At 36.3% G+C, this 23102-nt stretch overlaps 1 long non-coding RNA gene across 1 annotated transcript in view; it reads left to right on the top strand.

The window, feature by feature from the left end:
• The window catches only part of LOC148223369 (uncharacterized), a 128110-nt gene that overhangs the window by 557 nt on the left and 104451 nt on the right, over positions 1-23102 (top strand). The window lies entirely within an intron of this gene.

Here is a 23102-nt window from a genome sequence, read left to right as displayed (position 1 = left end):
TGTCTTAGAGGCCTCACAACTTCTGTGAGACTGAAATGTACAAAGTGCTGTGTTAGTTAAAGTTAATTTGAAAATATGTACTTGCTATCCAGCATTCCTTTTAAAAAACAAAGAGGAGTTGTTCAACAGAATGAAGAATTCATTGTAAAACACATAATTTTAAGGGAAGATAATGAAAGATTTTACTATGAAAAGACAAATAGAAGACAGTTTTAAAAGCAAATTGTATGAGAAGGAGGCTGTCTGGCAGACAGAGCATCCAAATTATATCTGATATTTTTTTCTAAAGCAAAACCACAAAACCAGCTAGCAACCACCAAAGTCTGCAAAATTCTGGTCTATTTTTTCAGAAAAGCATTTATAGATTAGATGATAAATGATTATAAAGCCGGGCAGTTCTTCATACCACATCCCTGCTGCTGGGTAGTGATGTTGCTTAGCAACACTTGAACAGGAAGAATCCTGGATTGGCTTGTGTGGAGTGTCAGTGCAGGTTATATTATGTGTTCAGAGAAGATACACACTGGGTTCATGAGCCATCTTTTAGGCCTTTCCCTTGAAATATAATTATTTTTTGTAAATAGATAATTTGATTTCTTTATTTAGCTACTTGTCCATGGTAGAAATTTCTGTATTTCATATACACGAGGAACTCCTTCACTGGGCAGAGCATATTAAGTGAAGTTTTGGAGCTATGGAGGTAATGAGCTTTATTTTCTGAAGGTTTGCTATTTCTCTCTGGGATATTTGCAAATATATCCACTCAGCAATGTGAAAGCTCACGTTTCCATTCACTGCTGTGCCACCCACACCACACACAGATTATCTGGTTTAGTGGATAAACCTTTAAAGTACTTGCTAAATAGGCATTTAGTTTTCCCTCTCTCTTCTACCCCTCCTCATCCTCTCACCCCATCCCCTCCCTGACTCGCTCTCTGCCCTGCCCATTAGTTATTTGTGACCCTTCCTATTCACATGTAATACTTATCTAAAAGTCAGAAAGGTTCTTGGACACTGCCTTTCTTTTCATAACCTATTACAGCAGGAAAGGTGAACAGGAAAGTGCTTGTTTTTGTATATAAGTACTAGTTCTTGGTTCAGTTCAGCAGCAGATTGCATTTGTAATTTATACCTCTGCAAAATGGATGTAGAAATCTACTGTTCTGATTTCATGGCACTTTCTACATGTTTTTGCAATTTATACCTTGTGAAGTGTTTTCCAAAATCATTGTTTTATGTCTATTTTGCAGAGACAAAAATTTCAGTAAAAATTGCAGGGCAGTGCTGGATTTTACATGAAGTATCTTTATGGAAACATATGAAACAAAGATATCAACCCTGAAGTCTTAAACCAGATAAAACTCCTACCAAAATCATGGTTACCTAAGGATTGTAGGGTACAGCTTCCACTTCCTGTGAAATGTTTTGCGAATTTTAGTGCCAGTCTCTATATTGAATATTTGCACAGATCTACCACTTAACTCTGGACTTACTCAATGAAATCCAAATTAAACTGAAAACTGGACTGATTGTGAATCAGAGATCTCTTGTAGTTGTCTAGCCATACACCCAGAATATCTAAACCAGAACTCTTAAATGTCTTCTTTAAACCCTCTCTATTCGCTGATTTCTCACTCACTACTGATAAAAGTAACAGCCTACTTGTTATGAAGATGCATTATTTGAGACCATTCTTTCTTGGTCCATTTACCCATCTGACATATCAGCCTTTTACTTCTGAAATAGAGAGATATTTCAACTTTTATACTCTCCATCCTAAAACCCTTGTCCAAAATATTTGTGTTCTGAGTATTGCTTTCTTTTGAGGCTTGACAAATGTGGTCTATCCTCTCCCATCCATTCAGAAAGTTATTGTAAAGATCATCTCTTCACAGCCATTTACTGATTGTGCCTCTCTCCTATCAAACTCTCTCCACGTGGATTCTTAGCTCATGTTCACTCTTACATTATTGGTTTCCTACTCTGATTGACTGTTACTTAATTAATTCCTCTAAGATATATTTTAGTTCAGGGCAGGACCCCTACTAGCTGTGAAGTTTCTAAATTTGTCTGACTGGTTCATTCATATTAAGGCCACTCAAAAAACCTATTAATTCTGTGGTTGCACTCTGTGTTTGTTGCCTTCAAAGCTGACACTAAGGAACAAAACAAAGCTGTTGCATTATGTGATGTGGGTGGAAGTATTATAGGGATCCCTGCTCTCATTTCTCTTATGTCAGCTGCTTCTGTTTTGATTATTTCTGACCTGATGAGTAATGACTGAGATTGGAGCATCTGACATTTGAGTGGAGGCTGACATATGAGGAGAGAGCTGGGATTGTTTAGTCTGGGGAACTCAGGGGATCTTATAAATTTATATAAATACCTGATGGAGGAAAGCAAAGTAAACAGAGCCAGGGTCTCCTCAGTGGTATCCAGTTAAAGGACAAGAGGTAAAGAGGAAAAAATTGTTGAAGAAAGTCCATTTAAACAGAAGAAACAGCCATTTTTACTGTAAAGGTAATTAACACTTGAACAGGGCACCCAGAGAGGCTCTGGAGCCAACATTCTTGGAGAGCAATTTGTTCTAGATGATCATGGAATTGAACAAGATGATCTGCAAAGGTCACTTCTACACTCAGTAATTCTGTGTCCTCCTAAATTTCTGCTTAGAAGTGCTGCCTGTAGCAATTAAAAAAATGGAAAGCAAAACCACTGAAAACCCCTAACAGTTTTTGTTTCCCATGTTGAGTGTGTAGTTTTTTGAGGATTTTTTTTGGACCCATTTGGCTTTTGCCATTCTTTTCTCACCACAGACACGTATGAGTCTTGGGTCCTCCCTTGTCTAGGAATTGGATGCAACATTTACTGGCCTTGAAAAATGTTTGCCCATATTTAAGCAGAGATGAATGCAGAGACCGTGGCTCGTTGGTGGGAGGAGTAAAGTATCTTACAGAAGAGATCACAAAACTGCTGCCATGTTGAGCTGCACAGTTGAAAATCCCCACAAGAAGATGTGGTGGGAGAAGCCTTTTGGGGCAAGGCAGCCACGTTTCTATCAGTGAATCACATTGATGTGTAAACCCTCAGATGAACATTGGCCTAGCTGCTGATCTTCACTGGCACCTGGGAGCAGAAGGGAGGCTGGATCCTGGCACCAGTCTGGGAGGAAAGGGTTTTCAGACTCCAGGTGAGGTGCTTGTTTCAGGGTGAGTGAAAGGCAGGTTGGCCTTAACTGCCATGGGGCTTTGACCCTGTATACTTCTCACAGTTTCTGGGTGTGCTGGCATTGCTGGATCTACTTATTTTAGCCAGCCAAAATGATGCCACTGAAAGAGGAATAATACAGATTCAGTTTTGTAATTATAATTTTTTAAAGACTTTGTTCAAGTGCCTTCTTCTGTAGGTTGTTTATAGAACATGACTGCAACTACAAATTCTCACACATTTTCTTCTGAGTTGCTGGTTTCATCATTTATTTTTTGAACTGCATTCACTGCATACAGCTAGAAAGCCTTTTACGACTCAGAGTAGCAAACTTCAAGCAGATTTGCTCTCATGGATCCATCTAATTTTCTTCAGTTTTCTGTGTCTAATGCCTCATACAGATTCATCGAATTATGCAAGAAATCTTTGATTTTTTTTTTTCTGAAGGCTCTAAACATTATTCCTTGAAAGAAAAAACAGAACATTTAGTGATGTTTTGGCCCTCGGATTATTTTAAAAAAACAGTTCAATATTTTCAGCTGGACTTTGGCAGCATTTAAGAAGGAATGCCAGAAATGCATTTTCTTGTATTTTAAACTCTTTAAGGATTTTAACACCGTTGAGGAGAGAATAGTATTAGGATTTCCAAGATCACAACTCCTGCTGCAAAGACTTCTATCAGATTTATGAACTCCCTTATAAAAGATTTGGGTATAACTTCAGTCTTAAATTTTTCTTTGCCTAGATAGCACAGGCACAGAAAACCAGACTATGTTACATTCATGGAACAAAGACAAGTCTTTTAAAAATGTTGGCCTGAAGGTATATGGAGCACTTATTTTATTTACTCTATAGACATAACTGAAAGCCATCCCAAATGCACACTTTCTCAGAAGACTGGAATCTTCATACCTTGGGCATACATTGAGATGGATGAAATAGAACATGTAAAACAATCAAACACAGCAAAAATAAGTTCTTTTATAGGTTTAGATTCTTATGGGGATGTTTGAGAATGCACGGTTTTGTAGTTGCTAACTATACCCACTGTCATCATTACTGTACACTCACATTAAAAAAGCCACAAAAACAGAAGGTGAATTTTGCAGAGACTGACAATACTAAAACTTTTCTGTTCCTCCTTTGGATGACTTAAAAGTGGGGGTTTTTTCCCCTTCTAAACAAATACCGTGATGTAGCTATTAAATCACTGCACAGAATGAAAATAAACTATAAATAACAGGGAATTTGCATAGGGAATTTTAGGAAGCATTGCTGTATCTGTTTAGTATTTAGAAACTCTGGTACCAGGTTATCTTTTATAGTGCTGAAAAATACACCAAATGTCACCAAATTCTTGAGTGTTTAAATTCTGTATGTCTTGCGTTTATTTGTGTGCCACAATGTATTAGAGGCTGTTTCTAAGCCTAGGAAATTTGTTTTTCAAAGCCTAAGGGAAAGCTCTGTTTTCTCAAGAAGCCTTACTGAGAAAAGAGTGATTCAGTTTCAGTTCAGTTATTAAAAAATTTGACTAATGTGACATATGTATAGATTTCACTAATAAATTATTTGATAAGAAATTTGTGAATTCATTCAAAAATTTTGAAAAGGAGAATGTATTTTTTCTCATGCGACATTTTGAAACTGATTCTTCAACAATATTGTTGTCTGAAAGCTTAGGAATCTTCAAAATAATTTTGATTAATTTGCTTAGTCTTCCTACATATTGAAATCTTCCAGTTGTATTTTCTGAATCAACAATGATACATTTTTACACTTTTTTATATAATACATATAATTACCAAAATTTCTGGTTTCTCAAAGGAAATCTTTGTTTGCACTTACAGAAATTAAGATAAATAGTAATATAGAGTGTTTTCTTTACCAATCCTGTATTTCTCAGCACTATTAGTTGCCAAATGACATTACAAAGATATTCTAACATGGCTGCTGAGTAGGAGGATAAAAGTAAGCTCTGGGTTAAACTCTCCAGGTGAAAATGGGCTAGGCTAATGGCCCTTCCACAACTGTGTTTGGGAGAGGCAATTACTACACTTGTTTACTAATTTTTAGATAACAATTAAAAAAAAAAATTACTGCTCATCACTTTTTTACCTCTTTTTCCTAAAGTATTTCCAAAATTAGGTTTTTCTTTTTTACTATACTACATAAAAATATTGATCACATCATCTAATGACATTTGTATCTAATGGACAAACACGGCACCATTTGTTGTCCATGTAGGGAGTTTTATATTGTGTCACTTAGCACATTTTGAGCTTTTCAGAATTTATTTCTTTTTCAATCCCTTCTAGGTACTCTTTTGAGTCCTGCCACTTTCAAAGAATAATTGTAGCAGTTGGATACAATAAGACAAATCCACAGAAGGGACAAATTCAATTTTTTAAGGAAACAGGACACATCAAATGTTATTTCTGCCTGCTGGCTTGTTAAAAAAAAGCCAAACAAAAAAAATTCAAGAAAACATCAAAGCTTGAGATTAAAAACAATCATACAAATACCCTCAGTCATAGGCTTTGCCTATGTGTGTAAAGTCAGCTAGGCTTTTAAGCATTAGCAGAATAAGTCTTTAATTTATAAATCTAACTTGCCATTCAGATGATTTTGCCTTCAAATTCACATAGTATTATAATTTCTGATCATTCTTGAATATACACTAAGGTAAAAAATGGCTCAGACTGGCACTTATTCAACAGAAGTGCACTGGATCTTGTGCTCAAAGGAAGAATCAATGAAAGCCCTCAGTGGTGACCTATCCTTAGTCCACCTGAAGCCAGTGGACACTTTGCCATTCATTTCAATAGAAGATCTGGGTAAATACTATGCACGTCCAAAACTCTAATATGCTTGTATAAAAATAATCAAAATTCTTAAGATTTTCTTACCATATGCTATCATATTCAAAAATGAGGCAATTTTAATAATGAACAGGAGATAGTCAAAATATCAGTGAGCATCCTTGTAGATTCAGATTCAAATAATAGTTCTGCTAGAGAAGTATAATCTCCAAGGCCTCCTGCAAAAACATGTTATATAATTAAAAGTAAAAACAAATCCAGATAAAACCCATATTGTTAAAGCCAGAATGAGAGTAGAAGGCAGAGGTTTAGTGGTCTGCAATATGATCATGCAAACACTGATCACAATTAAAAGTATTTTATATTCATGTTAATAACGTTTCCATCATCTGACCTTCAAGAATGCATAAATGATCATATGAGGAAAAATTCATTTCCTCACCTTGTAATGGTTGACTCTTATTTTGGCCTTGAGAAATGTACACAGTGTTCTGGGACCTTTGCCATACCTATGCTGAGTAGGGTGTGTAAATCATGAAGTGTGACTCTGTTCTATGTTTCTTTTTCTTTCAGCAGTTCTTACTGGATGTTTTACTTCATTTTTTAAAATAGACGTGAACTGGGCTAAAAAATCTCATACTTGTATCCTTAGCAAGCCTGAAAATTCAATTCTGATAATGCAGTGGAGATTTATCAGCATTTTCCCATCAAATAGATTTTGGCTACACTCTGTTAGATATTTTAAAAGCAATAATGACCCCAATATTAAATTAGATAATTGGAGCAGCTTTCATTTATACATTGTGCCTGGCATGGAGAATTTGACTTGTATCTGATAATTTATTATCTATGGATAAGAATGCAATTTCCAGGTTATTAAAATGTGGAAAGGTCATGCTTCAATAACTGAATAGCTATTAAAAGATTTTTCAGAGGACATTTTAAATCAATGTTGTTGACAACCAAAGAGACAGAACTGTTTAAAAGAGGAATGCTCTTTGCCCTCCTAAAACCAGAGCTCCTGCCTTCTTTGATCTTGCATTATACCCATTCATAAGGGTTATACTGCTATATATCCTTCTTAGGAAGGCACCGATGCACTGCATTTTTAATTGTGTGTTTGTTTTTGAAATCTATAATTATTTCCTTAAGTTCAGAATTAATTTTTTCAATTTCTTACTGATTTTTTAAAATGTGAAGCCTATAGCAGCAAAGGCAAATTTTGAAATTAATAATAGCCATCTGGGCTTATTTGCCCAGGTAACTTCCTTTAAATCATATTGATATTTCTGGAGAAGGCAGTTTAATTTCTTGGCTAGTAAAATGAAATGAAAATATTAAATAGAATATGAACTGTTTTAATAGAAGTCACGAGAAATGTCTTCGAAAGCCAAGGACACATTGTTATACTCTACACTTATTACAATCAATGTATTCATTTTCTTAGAGCAAATATTGTGAGGCACTAAATAAGAATATTTTACAATAACGGTCTCTGAAGTGCAGAGAAGATCTACACATATTCTAGGGTTTGTTTTAGGATTTGATGAAGTGTTGCTTTGGTATTTTGCCTGCAACCGACCCAGAATGTGAAAATGCTCCCTATCTGACAGGTCAGTAAACTAGTGTAGAAGATTGGAGGAGGAACCTGGATGTCACAGTTGGCCTAATCCTTTTCAGTCAAGAAAAGTCATGAAATGGATTAAATGGCTGCCCTTTAGTCTTAAGGGCTCAGTCAGCAGGAGGCCGTGGTGGGACTGTGTCTGTGTTTGCACAGAGCCTGCAAAGCTCTGCAATGACAAGCCATTTCTGAGCATCCAGCCTGTGCACTCAAATCACACTGGCTCGAAGTCATATGTTAAGGGACTTTCTAGTGGGAACTGATGCTGTGCTGAGCTGGCATGTGCAGAGCTTGGTTAGGGTGACATCAGTGGCACTATTGCTGCTTTGAGTAATATCTGTTTCATGAGCCCTATTTGCATGGAAAGCATGGAGACCTTGAAAGTTTCTTGTTCGCATTGGCTAATGACAGAAGCCAGTTCTTAGGTGAGGAACCTTGGAGCCTCAACAGGTAATTTTGTTTCCACTGGCGACTTGTCTTCAAAGAGTTGAAGTTCTGGAAAACGTAATGAATGGATGCCTTTAAGGCATGGGCTACAAAATTCCTCATTAGAAGAAATATCTAACTATGGAGTATAACTATAACCCCTCTGAGACACTAAACTCCAGCAGAAGGCTGAGAAATAAGGGTTAGCTATGACCAGGGACAGCAAGGCAGAGAAACTGAATAACAAGAGGGGGGTTGCTGCTTCATTAGTTACAGGTATCTACAGGCAGGATGTAGGTAACCAGACTGTCCTAGCTAAAGTCATGGGCTTAATCACTGAGATTCTTCGTAATGAGAATTAGTACAGAGGTTCATAACTTGGATATTTGGAAAGGCATAAGAGAAGGTAGAAGATGCTTGTGGAGAGCTCCAGTCTAGGTGACTCTAGCAGTGATTGCAGTTGCAGTCAGTGTGGCAGTAGATGAACTTCCTTTGTCTGGCAGTGACAAGGCTTGCCCAGCATGGAAAGGTTGTGATGGATCTAAGTTTCTCCAGCAGTGTGGAGGTGATGACAATTTGCAGAAGAGAAAATGTTGCATCTTTTATGCTTCTGCATTCTCTCTCTCCCTTTTTATATGCTTATGTATTGTTTCAAAGGGAGACAGAAGTAACTGTATGAGCTACTTCAATATTTTTCTTTTCACCTATAGGGAGAGATGCTGGTTTTTACCAATTAAAGGTATCTAAAATTGAATCATTATTAATGCATATTTCCATGCAGTCAAAGTGAAAGTGGAATATTGTTAAAATGAAATAATAATATTTTACAGTTCACAGATTTCTATATTCTAAAAGGTTAAGATATTCAAGAAGATATTACAGTTGAATCTAAAACAGAAATAATTTGAAACAGGTTTCTAATGCCTTTAACTACTTGGTGTGGTAACAGAATTCTTCAATTCTAATTATTTTGATTATGGGAGATCTAAAGGCAAATAACAGGTAAGTCAATTTGTGTTTTGAGAGGTTGGAAATCTGATATACATTGTAGTCACACTTGTATGGGCTTCGATTTGTATGGCTTTTGATTTTATTTTTAGATATTGCAGCTGTTGAACAGCTAAGAGTTTCTAGTGAGGACTCTATGCTCAGCAGACATCAGAGTCAGGCCGTGGTCTTGGCTGAAGCCTCATACTGTTGTGTAAAGTGAAAACTACGTCTTGAGCAGTGTTTGGACAAGGGTGGCATGTTATTGGTCATAGATTCATTGAGGTCTCCAGAGGTCTCCTAGTCCAGCCATCTTTGACAATGCCTACAGTAAAATAACCCAGCAAACAACAAAACAAAAGCTGCTTTCTTTATTCAAATTGGAATTTCCCATCACATTTCATGTCTTTTGCCTCTCCTCCTTCCAAAATGCATCTCTGAGAAGAGTTTGGTTCCATCTTCTCTATACCTTCCCACTAGGTACCTGTAGACAGAGATATGATCTCCCTTGAGCCTTCCAGTTTTTAAGAATGAGCAAACACATCTCCCTCAGCCTCTCCTCACTTGTTACATGCTCTTGGACTTGATGCACCATGTAAAAATCTTTGGAGAACTGCTCTCATAAATGCCACAGAGAAGGGAATAATCATTTCCTTAGCTTGTTCTCAGAGCCCAGGATACGACTGCCTTAATGGCTGTGAGGGTACAATGCTGACTCATGCTTAGTTTTTATTTTCCAGGGTCTCCAGGTCATTTCAGCCAAGACATCCCACAACCTGTTCCATTGCATAGAACTATCATATTTCAGATGCAATACTTTGCCTTTATTGAGTTCCTGTCAGTCCACTTCTCCGTTCTGCCCAGGTTGCTCTGAATGGTAGCCCTGCCCTCCAGTATATTGACTGCTCCCTCTCAATTTGATATTAGCAGCAGCACTTCTGGAAGTGCACTCTTCCATCGTGAGGGGCTAAGGCTGTGTTTCACAACAACTTGGCATAATCAGGCAGTCACACCTACAGGCTTGTGCTGTACAAATAACTGTATGCTGATGACAACAAGATGCTCTAAACTGTGACACAGAGATATGTAAATAATTCCTTTTGCTGCCAGCCTCTTTTGCACTGAAATAAAGTATTCTAGAGTCTACTACATTGCAAGTCTTCTTCATATTAAAGGCAAATCACAAATAACAAGGAATTTTATGTAGAGATATTAGAATATTATAAAAGATACAATTGAGAAGTAATTTCCTCCAAGGATATGGGGGAAAGTTCTAAACATTTGTGCTCTTCTGAAGCTGTTGACAGCTTTAATCCTTTTAGAGTGAATTTGCTTTTCCTATATATGTGAGCAATTGACCTCAATGATAACACTTGCTAACTATAGTGGTCCATCTGGGCTATCAAATGGCACAAAACTATAGTGGTATTTGGGCTATCAAATGACACAAAATTGTAGTGGTATTTAGGTGAATCAACACAAATACAAGTAACCAGGGCGACCTCCAAAGAACAGCTGAAATGCAAAGAGTAGATTTATTTCATTACCTCCCTAAGGACACCAGGCAGCAAAGACACACAGGGACACAGGTTCTGTTAGGCTTAGTTCATCCTAGAGAAAAGAGACACACAGGGACACAGACTCTGTTAGGCTTAGGTCACCCTAGTAGGCAGTGACAGGTGGGGCATTGCCTGCCCCAATAAGTCAAAGGGCTTTACCATGTACAGTTTATCACAAGGCTGTGCTTTTATGATCTCTCTCTCTCCCAGCAGAAGGCTCAAATCCATCTGTGAGAGTTCCTCCACACAGGAATTCTACTCAAAACAGGCAGAGGATAAATAATATTGTGCATAATCAATGGAGTTTTCCCACACCAACGTTCTCAGCATTCCCTGCTGCAATGCCGATTTGAGCTGGGACAGCTATTCCCTCCTCTCTAAATCTTTGGGTTTTAACCCTTTCCTCCCAACCTTTTATCTTAAAACGACTTTCAGTTCTGTGTGTTAAGATTTGATTGTTAATATCATTTGGCATTTAATATATATTTTCAGCATCTCTATTTTATTCAACTTGATCTGGTTGGATCCTGACCTAGCTGTAAAGGCTAGGTAATGTGACTGTGTTCTTCAGAGGGACAGCATGTATTACCTTAAATACAGTCATATTTTAACAAGGTTGTATGGTTTCTTTTCAGCTACAATAGAGATTCATTCATTGTATCCCATCCTGTGTATTAATAGCCCCTGAAACACAGCAGTAATGACAGAAACACTGTCCACTGCCCCAAACCACAAACTAACTGATTTTGGTGAGGCATTCTTAGGAGAAATTAACCAATTCCCTTCTGGGGGGCTCCTTACCTGTTTTCCTCACATTAGGACATTTCTTCTTAGGCAAGTATGATACTTATCCTACACAAGCCTACAAACTCAAATGGAGAATTAGCCCTCATTCATATAGAACTTATTTTTATTGAATCTTGCTAAGTCTCAATGGTGTTTGTTCACAGGAGGTTTTATCTAGGAGTGTGATTTCATTGTATTATTTCCAGTTGTGCTATTATGTATTTTAACTACAGTAGGCTTTTTTGTACTATAAGAAAAAAGTTAAAGCCTTCTTGAACAATACAGTACTTTGTGAGCTGCCTCCAGGGAGCCACTGCACTGAAGGAATTTATTGTATTTTTGTGATTTGTCTAAAGACAAAAACCATAGAACTTCTGGACAATGCTTGTAAATTATCAAAGCAAAAATGTCTGATCCATTCTGTGTGCAAAGGCTGCAGCAGTCCCATGGGTGTTGTACCCAATGTCAAAGAAACAGACTGGGATATTGACTGTGTCCTAGAAGGTATTGAAAACACTCCACATGTGTTAGAGGCCAGCTCTCTAATGACTACCAACTTTAATTGCTGACATAGTAATCTCTTGGTTTAGTCAAGTAGGGGCTTAAAAGACAACTTCAAAGAAAAGAGTAGTTAACAATCATAAGGCAACTGCAGGGAAGCAACTTTAGCTTCAAGTGGGAGCAGCAAACATGCAGAAAGGTTTTCTATAACCCAGAAAAACCTAATGTTTTATTGAAAAGATGAAAGAATTATTTTTTCCTAATCTAAAATAGTGGCATGACCCCCATCTCTCTGAATTTTCAGCCAACATTTGATATGATGCCCTTCAGGAATTACTCTTATCAGGGAGATTACGCCCAGAGCTGTACAGTTGAAAAGAACTGTCTCTAGGGAATTACTGCCTGGAGGGAAGTTATCATTAAAGCTCTGTAATAATAGACTTTTCCCCCCCTTTTTTAATCTCCTTGAAATCTTAAAAAATTATAGTCATATTCTGCATTCTCACATTTGGTATGGTCCTTTCTCAAATGAAGTAAGTATTGCAGATTTAACTCATTTATTGCCAAGTAGGGAAGCATAGGATATAAAAATTGTATTTTGTAAATTTTTGTCTCATATCCACAAGATAATTCCAGATAGTGCCTGAACATTGGTCCCCTATTAGTTCAGGCTCTCCAAGTGACTAAAACCGAGGGTGTTATAGGGATTGATTGTTTCATGCAGTAGAAGACAGGAATACTTGTGTCTGGATTACACTCTCAAGGTTATGAACTCTAACATTCCATATTTATATGTAATATGAATTATATTCGAACTGCACACATACATATGCACGTACATGTCATGCACATATACTTTCAATTACATTTGTAAATGGTAAGAACTATGTAATAACAGTTTAACTATGCACAACAGAGTCCTCACCTGTAACTGGAACTACTCCAGTACAAGCGCAGACTACTGCGAGGTCTCTAGGTTTTGGGTTTTTTTCTTTTTCAAGATCTGATTACCAAGTAGTTCATTCTTGGCAATAACTTCTGCTGGTTTTGCCCATCTCAAGGCTCTTCATTATAAAGTTGTACAAACACCAGATAAGGCAGGCCTTGGGGTTAATGTTCTAGTTAGAGTTCTTGGATTACGGTCTACCCTGGTGCAATAAGTTGTTGTCCTGTAGGTCAAGGTGCACAATTAGGGCTTAGGAAAGCAATAAGCAATAGTTCTTGTCATCATGCTTCAACTCTGTGTTGTTACTTTTGAACCTCTGAATCTTACTCCATGTTCACACATATTTATTGCCAACCCAAAATTAAGCTTTTATTCTTGAATTTCTGATTTTTTTTTTCTAAATTTCTAAAATGTCCCTAGCCTGTCTGTAAAGTCTGTCCTGCTTTAAACTCTAATAATGATCATGATATCTGAGTGCCAAAATTGCCAAAATATTATGAATATATGCCTTTAGGACTTTGGGATTGGGTGGAAATATTTGGATGTAACATATGTTAAAATCTCAAACTTTAAAGTAGCTGTAGCTGTTAGTCAGACGTGAGGAATACAGCATATGCCTTTACATGAATCTTCAGGCACTGGCTTTAAAACAATTTTGCAGTTATAACAAAACAAACAACAAAAATAAGAGAGGACAACTTGTGTTCCTTTATGTGAAAGACAAACACAAGGTTACAAAGTGATTGTTGTCAGTTTGGCCAGAGTCCATATTTTAGGAAGTAGAACACCTCTGAAATAGCAAAAATTCAAGCTTTGCTACAAAGAGAGCTCATCATATGGGTAAACATGCATGTGCTGTCTGCCTCCTGAGATAAACTGTCTCTTCAGCTTTCTCTCAGCTGAACTCATTTGCCATCAGTAGAGAACTGGTGCTGCTGTAGGGAAAGATGGCAGAACCTGACATCATAATAGATATGTTTTATAGCATCAGAATGCTTTGATGCATTGTAACATCTGGCACAAGCATAAAGGGATTTCTGTTACTCTAATCAAATCCTCTTGGAATGATAACATTAGGTATGTACATACTAGTACATCAAAGGCCTCATTTATCATTTATGAGGAAACAGAAGGGAAAACCCAATTTTAATGTAAATGCAAAAAAATGTTAATAAAAAGCACTTAGTGAAAGTCTCAGTATTGCTATGGAGTATAATAAGTAGATTGACTTTTTTATTTCACTGTCTGCAATGTATTATTTGAGATATTCTAACAAGTATTAGGTGTTAAAATCTGATTAACACTAGCTGGACAAACAGAATTTTTGTTCTGATATGAAACTCTGATAAGAGTTGTCACAGGCATACAGTAAAACAGAAAAGAATGTATGTAGATTTTAAAGTGTATAAGGCAGAATTGCTGAAGAATAATCATGTATTTCAATTTGCAAGTCAAGATGGAGCAAGGACAGGAGATGTTCAGGAGAATAGTTCTTTGAATCCAAATCACAGAAGATTTGTGCTATCTATCAGGTAGAACTGAAATGTGATCTTGAATCTCTAATCAGTTTGTTGTTGGCTATTATGATGTACTTTTTTCCACAAATTTTAAATGATTTCATTTTTATTTCAAAACAGGACAAATTTTTGTTTTCTTACTAGTCTCCATATTTCTAGTAATTTTTTTTGACTGGTGACTTCAACAGTGCAATAAGACTCACCGTGTCAGGTAGAACACTCTAATTCTATTTGTGCTCAGAAAGCATGAACTTAGCCTCTGGTTCAAACAACTCATCAAGGGACAGTGATAACCTTTAAATATGGTGACACAGAATCTAATGCTATTCAGGCAGATGAAAAGCAAGATATCATCCTACCTCTGTTTCAACATGGATGTTAAAAGTGCCTGATTTTGCAGGCACTGCTCCAGGAAAGAGATGAGGAGTCGATTTTATAAAATGGATACTATTTATGACAATATAACAGAAATTCCTGAACTGCAAAAAAGCTCGACAGTGGAATCTTCGCTCACCAGACACAGCACTTAACTGCTGTGAAAGAAAGCTGTCAGTGCTGTCTCTGATTTTTCTAATTTTACTTTCAAATTTTTTACATACCACCTGCTTATCCATATCCTTTATTCCCTTTGGCACAGAAGATGATATTCAAATAAGTTATTTTTCTTTATCATATTCAAAGATGGTATTTATGGTCTAACACTCTGACTCTGAAGCTCCAAGTACATATTGTAATGTGGTTACTGAGAGAGTTCTGGTGGCATTTGCAGCCAGAGCTCAGTGAAGGACAGAATAGTTACTTCTCAGGAAGTTGTTGTTGCTGTTTGTCCCTGCTTAGAGCGAAAATAAAAGTGTTTTAAACTTCTCATGAAAAAATCAACAAAATATAATTTCTGAAAACATTCTGGGAAAAAATAATTTAAATAAAAATTTCTGAAAATGTATATTTTAAAAAATAATTTTACTAATGATATAGTCATCCTGTAAGGCACTCTGACACTGTTGTTAGCACTTGCATTGTGTAGTAATATTCTTCCTGTTGTTTATAGTTGCATCCAAGTCCTGCTAAAATAATTGTGTGCAGTATAATATGAAATATAAAAATACTGGTATCAGCATTTTGGTATTTTGGAAAAAAGTATCATCTCAGAATCTTCCTAAAACAAGAGCACTTCATAAAACCCCCTAATTAAATTTTCTTAAAATAACAGTTCCAAAACTGTTTGATGATCTCTTACTTAACATTTCATTTAACTGCACCTCAAGTCTTCAAATAGACCCAATGCAAAAATCTTTGTTTCTAATGAATAGTATCCAATAGTTTCAAAGACACTCTGGTCTTTTGAAATATTCATTTTCAAGAAGTTTTCTGTTGCTTTCTGTTGAAACTCAAAACTCCCTTTATTAAAGGACTTCTACATCAGATTAAAATTTTGTAAAGACCAACTTCAAATTTATGTGCTATTGATTTTGCCAATAGAAGCAATAAGCTTTTTTGTCAGACTCCTTAGAATAAGATACTGACTCTGAAAAATCATCTGGTGCTTTCACTGAACCTCCTCTGAAAGTGGTGTACTTGTTTCCTACTGCTATCTAAAGCACTCTCACTTAAAACCTCTTATATACAAAGACTTGAAATGAGATGACCTTGTAAAAAACATACTTTTGTGTAGAATAAAAGGAGTACAAAACTGAGCAGTTAGAAGGTGTTGAATAATTGGAAATCTTTACCTATTTACTGCATTTCTTTGCTATTCTTGGAGTTCTATAGACAATATATTTGGGTTTGAACAGCTGGCCCATGAAGACAAAAGACCAAAGACTTGAACTAAATTACTGTTAAAGATTTTAGCTAGTAGTTCTTAGAAAGGACCATCAATGCTGCATTTCAATTACCATTTGGTTTACTTGTACCTTACAGCAGGTGCTTCAGTCCTCTATGCCTCATGCATCCTATTCAGGTTCATGATCAGCCTAGGAGCCAGTGCTGCTCTGGCATTTAGCACATGCTGACTGTAAGTAGGCACTGTGCAGTTTAAAGGTATTAGCTGTCATTTTTTGCCTAACAACGGATTGTTTCTCAATCTGATGGATGTGTGAATGCCCTTGCAATATCTTTGCAGGCTTTCACTTTGCGGCTTTCTCGTCATTTTTGAGGTTTCCTATCATCCACTGCACTGCAACGTTTCTACTGACGAGCTACAGCTCTCAGTTGATCTGAGGATAAATTGGTTTCCTTATGTCATTCTTTCCTACTCTCATTACTTTTATGGTTACTTCGGGAAGTGCTACCTTCACTGACACTTTTTATGGAGGAAAGCAGTGGATTGCTGTGGCAGGCTGATAGATATGACCTGGCACAATCTGGATTGTGTCAGCTATTCTAATCCCTGTCACAAGTCTTGATGACTTGTGTGTTCTGCAACCTTATTGATACTGCATTATTTTTTTCCCCTCACTGACTTGTTTTCTCCCATACTGAATGACATGATTCACAGCATGGTCTAGCTTTCATCATTAGTTTTGAAGCTGGTCCAGTCTCTTGACCTAACTCCTTGGCTAAAATTTCTACGATATTAGGTTTTCTTGCTATTCATCATGTTTTTCCCCACTTTGAACTCACTTCATCGGGGAGACTGACCACTAGAGACCACCAAAGGGACCCCTAGGACAGAAAAATGCATTCATAATTGGGAGGGAAAATATGTTAATGATTTCAGGAAATTGATTATCATATGTATGTTTGTTCTGGGACAATCAATGAATATGTATGTACAATACAGTATATAAACAGGAACTTATCATGCACAATATTTTGGAGGAGATATCCCCCAGTGCATCTGTCCAAATAAAGAATACCTACTTCTTAATCCTACCTTGGTGTTATGGAGTTTCTTTGATTTTTACTGACATTTGGTTACACACAGGGTTTCTTTTCCAGAGGTACTCTGTTCAGCATAATGCATCTTCTTCCTTCTTAGCAGAAAGCTTGCTTTTTATTTTCTTCCCTTAGTTATGCACAAAGTTGCCATTTTGCCTCTCTCCAGAATCTTATCTGTGCTTTCGGACTCATTTACTTTTCGTATTCTTTTGCTGTTTTTTTCCTCTCCAAGTTCTCCATTCTTTTAAAGAGAACAGGTAAATTAGCCACAACCCTTCACAAAGCTCATGGCAGAAAGCTCTTACCATTGTCATTTGTTGAAGCACACAGCACAACGGATGTCTTTTACCTTTTTTTAATTCAGCCCTTCTGTTTTATGATATGGGGCTAGCCTTAATCATATCAGCTGCTCAGGCACTAGATTCTGGCCAAGCTTTGTTCTTTTCTCATGCAACTTGGATATAGCACTGGTTAATCAATCTCGTGGAAGAAAAATGTCATGGAGCTACAGTCTCTCTGTTGCACTTTAAAAAGTGCAAAATATAATTGGGTCTAAGGACTTGTTAGGAGAAGATAATGTAGTTCTGAGATGCTTGGAGGTTTTTGATGTTTTATTCTCCTACCATGTTTAAATTATCGATCCATTAAGAAAAGATTAACCTGATTTATATTTTCAAAACATTTTCTTCCTTCTAAAAGCTGTATGAAATTGTAACAATTTTGGAATTTCTTTATTCAGTTTGTGGACATGTTGCAGGAAACTTTATTGCTTTTCTCTTAAATGGGCACTGAAGGCAAGTGTAAAAATCTGGCAATTGATAAGTTCAGAAAAACTGGCTCACAAAGACATAATCGATTCTTACGAGATTGTAATATTTCTTCATTGGAACTTCTAAGTTCACATGGGAAAAATCATTCCTAAAATGTGCCTATCTAGGCTGCGATGGTGTCCTGCAAACAACATAATTTAGAAGATAATAATTCATATGTTTTTCTTACAGCCAGAATCAGAAAGTTTTAGCCATGAAATATACTACTTGTGCACTTTGAATAATATATTAAGCAGTGCCATCTTTCTTCACACTATTTAAACAATGCTGTTTTGCCAGTATGCAATGTCCTTTTCAAATGACCTTTTTAATAGAACATGTAGAATTCTCTGAAAAGTCGAATTTAATTTGAAGACTTGTCTGTGCACATTGAACATATTGCCATTTCTTCCTGTAGGAAAAGTACCTTGTCTTTTGTTAATTTATGCCCTATGCGGCAGAGAGGTACAGACCTTTTTAATAAATCCGTCTATGATATTAAGAATATGCACAAGTCTTTATAAGATCATGTTTCAAATCAAGGCTAAATCTATCTCTACAACCCTTGCTGAAAGTGAATAGCTCTGAAAGAAGCAGGCTCAGGAAAAGTAGTAGCATTTATTATGTAAGAGGGAGAAGTTATCTTAATTAATATTTGATAATACTGAACAATTAAGGTGAGAAATATATGCATTTTACTAGAAAAAAAAGTAAGGATAGAGATAGGTACTCTGATAACTGGGATACGATGATTTACATTATGCATTCTAAAACAGGTATAAACTTTGTACCAGAAAAAAATATTTAATGGATGAGGATTAATCTATAAGACTCAAAAAACAAACCCAAATATAATCAGTACAGTGCATTTTATGTGTAAGTGCTCTTCACTAGCATCATGAATAAATTATAATTAGATGCACTTTCATGACTGTATAGCATATTTGGTTTTTTGCTGTGCAAATTTGTGGAAGAAAGGTTACTATGGTGACAGAATACTCATTAGAATGATTTTATCTCAATTGCTGAGCATTTTTATTCCTGGCTTATCCATTATACCTTTTAATTTGAAACTAAAATTTTAAAGCTATGAGAGGTGTTTTAAATCATGCTGCAAGGAAATGACGACCAAAATGTAAGACGTCCCTCAAACAAATAAGCAAAGAGAAGAGAAAGAAAATTTAAAAAAAGAAGGGAAAATGTGAATAAACTTTGTGCAATAGCTAACTCACTCTGTAGAATCTGTTTTCTCTAAGTAAATTAACAGGTAATAATTTGAGAGTTTCAGTGTTTTGTAAAATTACTCATGAATAGTTTAAAGTTGCATGACTGAGTACACTATGTTTGAACCAAGCATATCTTCTGGAGATCTCAAATGCCAGACTTCCAAAATCCTAGGAAAGTCTAATCAGCATTTCATTACCATGTCTAGAGCAACATAAAAGTGAAGCTCCAGCCTGAAATTTTGTTAGTCTTAATTTTAGAGACACCTTCCCAAGAATAAAGCATCTTGGCTGGTAAGTCTTTCCACATGACTCACAAAGCTAAATATGCTTTTTATACTCGTGGAGCTGAAAAACTGTGAACAGCTGAGTGCTTAAAACTGTACATTCAGCAGAGAACTACAGACTACGAATCTTAGGGAAGTTGCTTAAAAAAATATTGGTGACTAAAGGAGAAAAGTGGGAGATGGAAAAAATGATTTGTCTGAGCTATTCAATTTTTTAATGACCTAACATACTTTGTTTCTCTCTATAGAAGTGCAGAAATATAAATATTGCTTATGCAAGGAGAAGGTGAAAACTGCTGCATCAAAAACTATTTTGGCAGAGTTCCCTGTTATGAATGATGTACATGGCATAGCACCACAGTGTGCCCAGGAGGCCAAGGAAGGTGTTAGCCCTGCACTGGTTGTGCCCTGCCTGGGTTAAGTTCTGGCCCTTCTGGTACAAATGAAACATGGACAAACTGGAGTCAGCCCAGGGAAGGGCCATCAGGATGAGTGAAAGAGCATGTATCATAGAAGAGGAAGTTCCAATGTGTAAAGATATGTTTCCATAACTAGAATCAAAACCTCTTTGTGGGTTTTTTCTGTAGTTGTAGAATAAGATTATTATTATTAACATTGCCCACGGATGGATATCTATGTATATTGATGGGTTCACTACTGTTTAAAAAAAAATACCTAAATCTTAGCTCAAAGAGGAATTCTGACTTGACTGTAGTTAAAACCAAGTATTGCATTTAGATTGGCAGAGCTAATAAATAATACCAAGTGTTATTTAGGGTATTAAGTCCATAATTTTTGGGGAAAAAATAATCACATAGACTGTCTCTTGTCTTTATAGTTATTCAGTCTTAAAATTCACCTTTACTTATGTAAAAGAGTACTGAAAAGATAGCCATACAGTACTGGAAATGGAAGTCCACTTACCTGTGTAACCTATTCCTAGAATTGATCAGGAATTTGCATAAAAGTTAAAGGAACGGGTATATCCAAACTCTTTGACAGCAAGAGGTTAGAAGTTCATTGAAATGTATCAGATGGCATTGACAAAAAATGCTAATAAGGAGCAATGGCCATAGGCCCTCCCCTATTTTGGGCTGCTTAGTACACCACAACAGACAGTTATACTCTGCATTAAAGCTGAAAGGTGAAAGAGTATTGACTCTTAGAGTCTTCCTGATTTTGCTATTGTGACCAAAGTTGTGTTTAAAAATGCAAAATATTGTGTTAGCTTTATTACTGAATTTATAATTCTGCACTAAAAATTATTTATGTGGAAGACTACAAGGTTGTTTTATCTTCTCTACCATTAGTAAACCAATTATTTTCACTAATTTTGCTATGTTGAAGCCTTAGCAGAAATTCATGACTCTAGAAAAGAAATTCTTCAGCCTTCGTTGCTTGTAAGCATCTGTAAGGTAATAAAAGTCCTGAAAACCCAAAAATGTCAATCTCTACTTCAACCACCATCCATCTAATATCTTGAAATCTGAAATTCATTAAGCATGTGTTCATAAGTAAAATAATTAGAAGAAAGATGCAAGTTTGAGAAGTCTGACTCTTAGCCAGCAGCTGTGAAGTCTATGCAGGAAAGAAGATATTTTAGTCTGGTTTTAAAACTCGTGTAGTGAGATATTAATTGTACTAAAAAGTTAGATGAAAAAGTGAGTACTTACTTCACCCAAACTGACAAGGTTGTGTCCACAAACAAAAAGAAAGTGGGCGCTTCCAACATGAGGAATATGTTAAATAAAACTGCTCAGGAGGTTATTTTTAATACTGGATGCTCAGTTTTCAGCTTCGCACTAGTTCTCTTTTTGCTCCATATATAGCTTCTCTTTTTGGTCCTTGAATAGCGACTAGACAAAGATGTGGTTATACTGCCTCAAAAAAAGGCATGGCCTGCAGCAGTAGTTTAGGCTGGAAATAGCTCCATGTTGGAGATGCAGGCAGAGTCAAAGGCAGTCAAGAGGGAAGCACATTTAGCCACAAGCAGAACCTTGCACAAACATTAGCAAAGGGCTTTTTTTCCCCCTTGTGATCCAGCTTCTCCCATGCTGTGCAAGTTACAGGTACAGAGAATGTTCCACCTAATCTCTGTCTTGCTTTTTCACAGAGATCTGCTCCATCTCTCTGCCATGGACAGGTATTTCCAGTCCTCACTGATTCCTTTTTGCTCTGCTCATTTGCTCTGCACTGTTTGATGATCCAGCTTCCCCAAGCTATCTTCCTGTTAAAAAATCTAAGATTTTTTCCTTAAGAAAGAAGAAAGTAAAAATAAGAATTTTTTTCCTTCAGTGCCTGAATTCCTCTAGTTTGAGGCTATGATTTCCAATCCTGCTACCAAGACTCTTCCACAAATGCTGTCAAAATACTTTAAAATGATGCGCTGTTAGATTGTGATTTGTTTGGACAAAATCTTAATCTCATTTCCTGAGGTCAAAGGTTCCCTGTTCTATCTTTTATATAGAAAATTATCTCATTCTTTTGAACTTTGATGTTTTGTGCTGCCACTGCTTCATTGTCACAATATCCTGTTGAGCCTGGTGAAAACTGAGCTTGCCAAACAGAATTAACATTTCACATGATTTTTTTTTTCTTCACACCATAGACAGAATGTTTAAGATGCAGGATTTGTATGAAATCTTTTTGTCATTTACTTTATGTAAGAAGATGAGGCAAGGGTAATAAAAACCCCAACAACCAACCAACCAACCAACCAACCAACCAAAAAAACCCCAAACCCACACCCTATGAAAAAGCAACCTCTGTGGATTTCAGGAGGGAGTATCTAAATTATCAATATTGTACATCAGGATTGACATCTGATTTATTGCTCAGTAGTTCTTTAGCTAAGGGCTTGAATAGACACAATTCTTGCTATACAACACTAGAATTGAACTCACAAATCTTCGCAGAAAGCGAGAGTGGTTACTGTTCCAAAAAAATCAATATCGTGTTAAGTCCCATATCTTTTGAGAAAAGCATCCTTCTACATGTATCTAACTTTAGACCATAACTTCATAGCAACCACAGTTCTAGGATTACTAGCAGTTGGATTTAAATTTGAATCTTCAATATTTTTTTCATTTACTTTTTTTATGCATCTTTTTGGATTTAGCTTAAGGACTGTATCACTTTTTAATTAGTATCACTTTTTCTTATTGAAAGTTTGCATAATATTTTAATACATGAAAGTTAAAATGGGCTTTCTCTTGCTTAGTCTGAATAATGCAAATTATTGGACTTCAGATATTTCAAGACCATTTTTCTTAAAAATGTAGTCTTAATTTTTATAGTATAGGAGTACAGACAAAGTAAACTTTGTTGATTTAACTTGATGAATTTACTTTGATCCTTTCCTGACAGTTCATAGGACTTCCACAATACATTAATTCAAACAATTAATAATTATATGGCAGTGATCAATTTGCTACTAGGTGCTTACAGTCAAGGTGAGCGAATTTCTGCCAAAAACGTAGACAACCACTGCAGGGAGCTACCTCCTTTGGAGACAAAGTGATTTTGTTGTATGTA

This window comes from Sturnus vulgaris, chromosome 6, assembly GCF_052056855.1.
Source record: "Sturnus vulgaris isolate bStuVul1 chromosome 6, bStuVul1.hap1, whole genome shotgun sequence".
Lineage (NCBI taxonomy): Eukaryota > Metazoa > Chordata > Aves > Passeriformes > Sturnidae > Sturnus > Sturnus vulgaris.
Note: the sequence above shows the minus strand (reverse complement) of the source record. Positions and strands in the feature narration are given on the sequence as shown.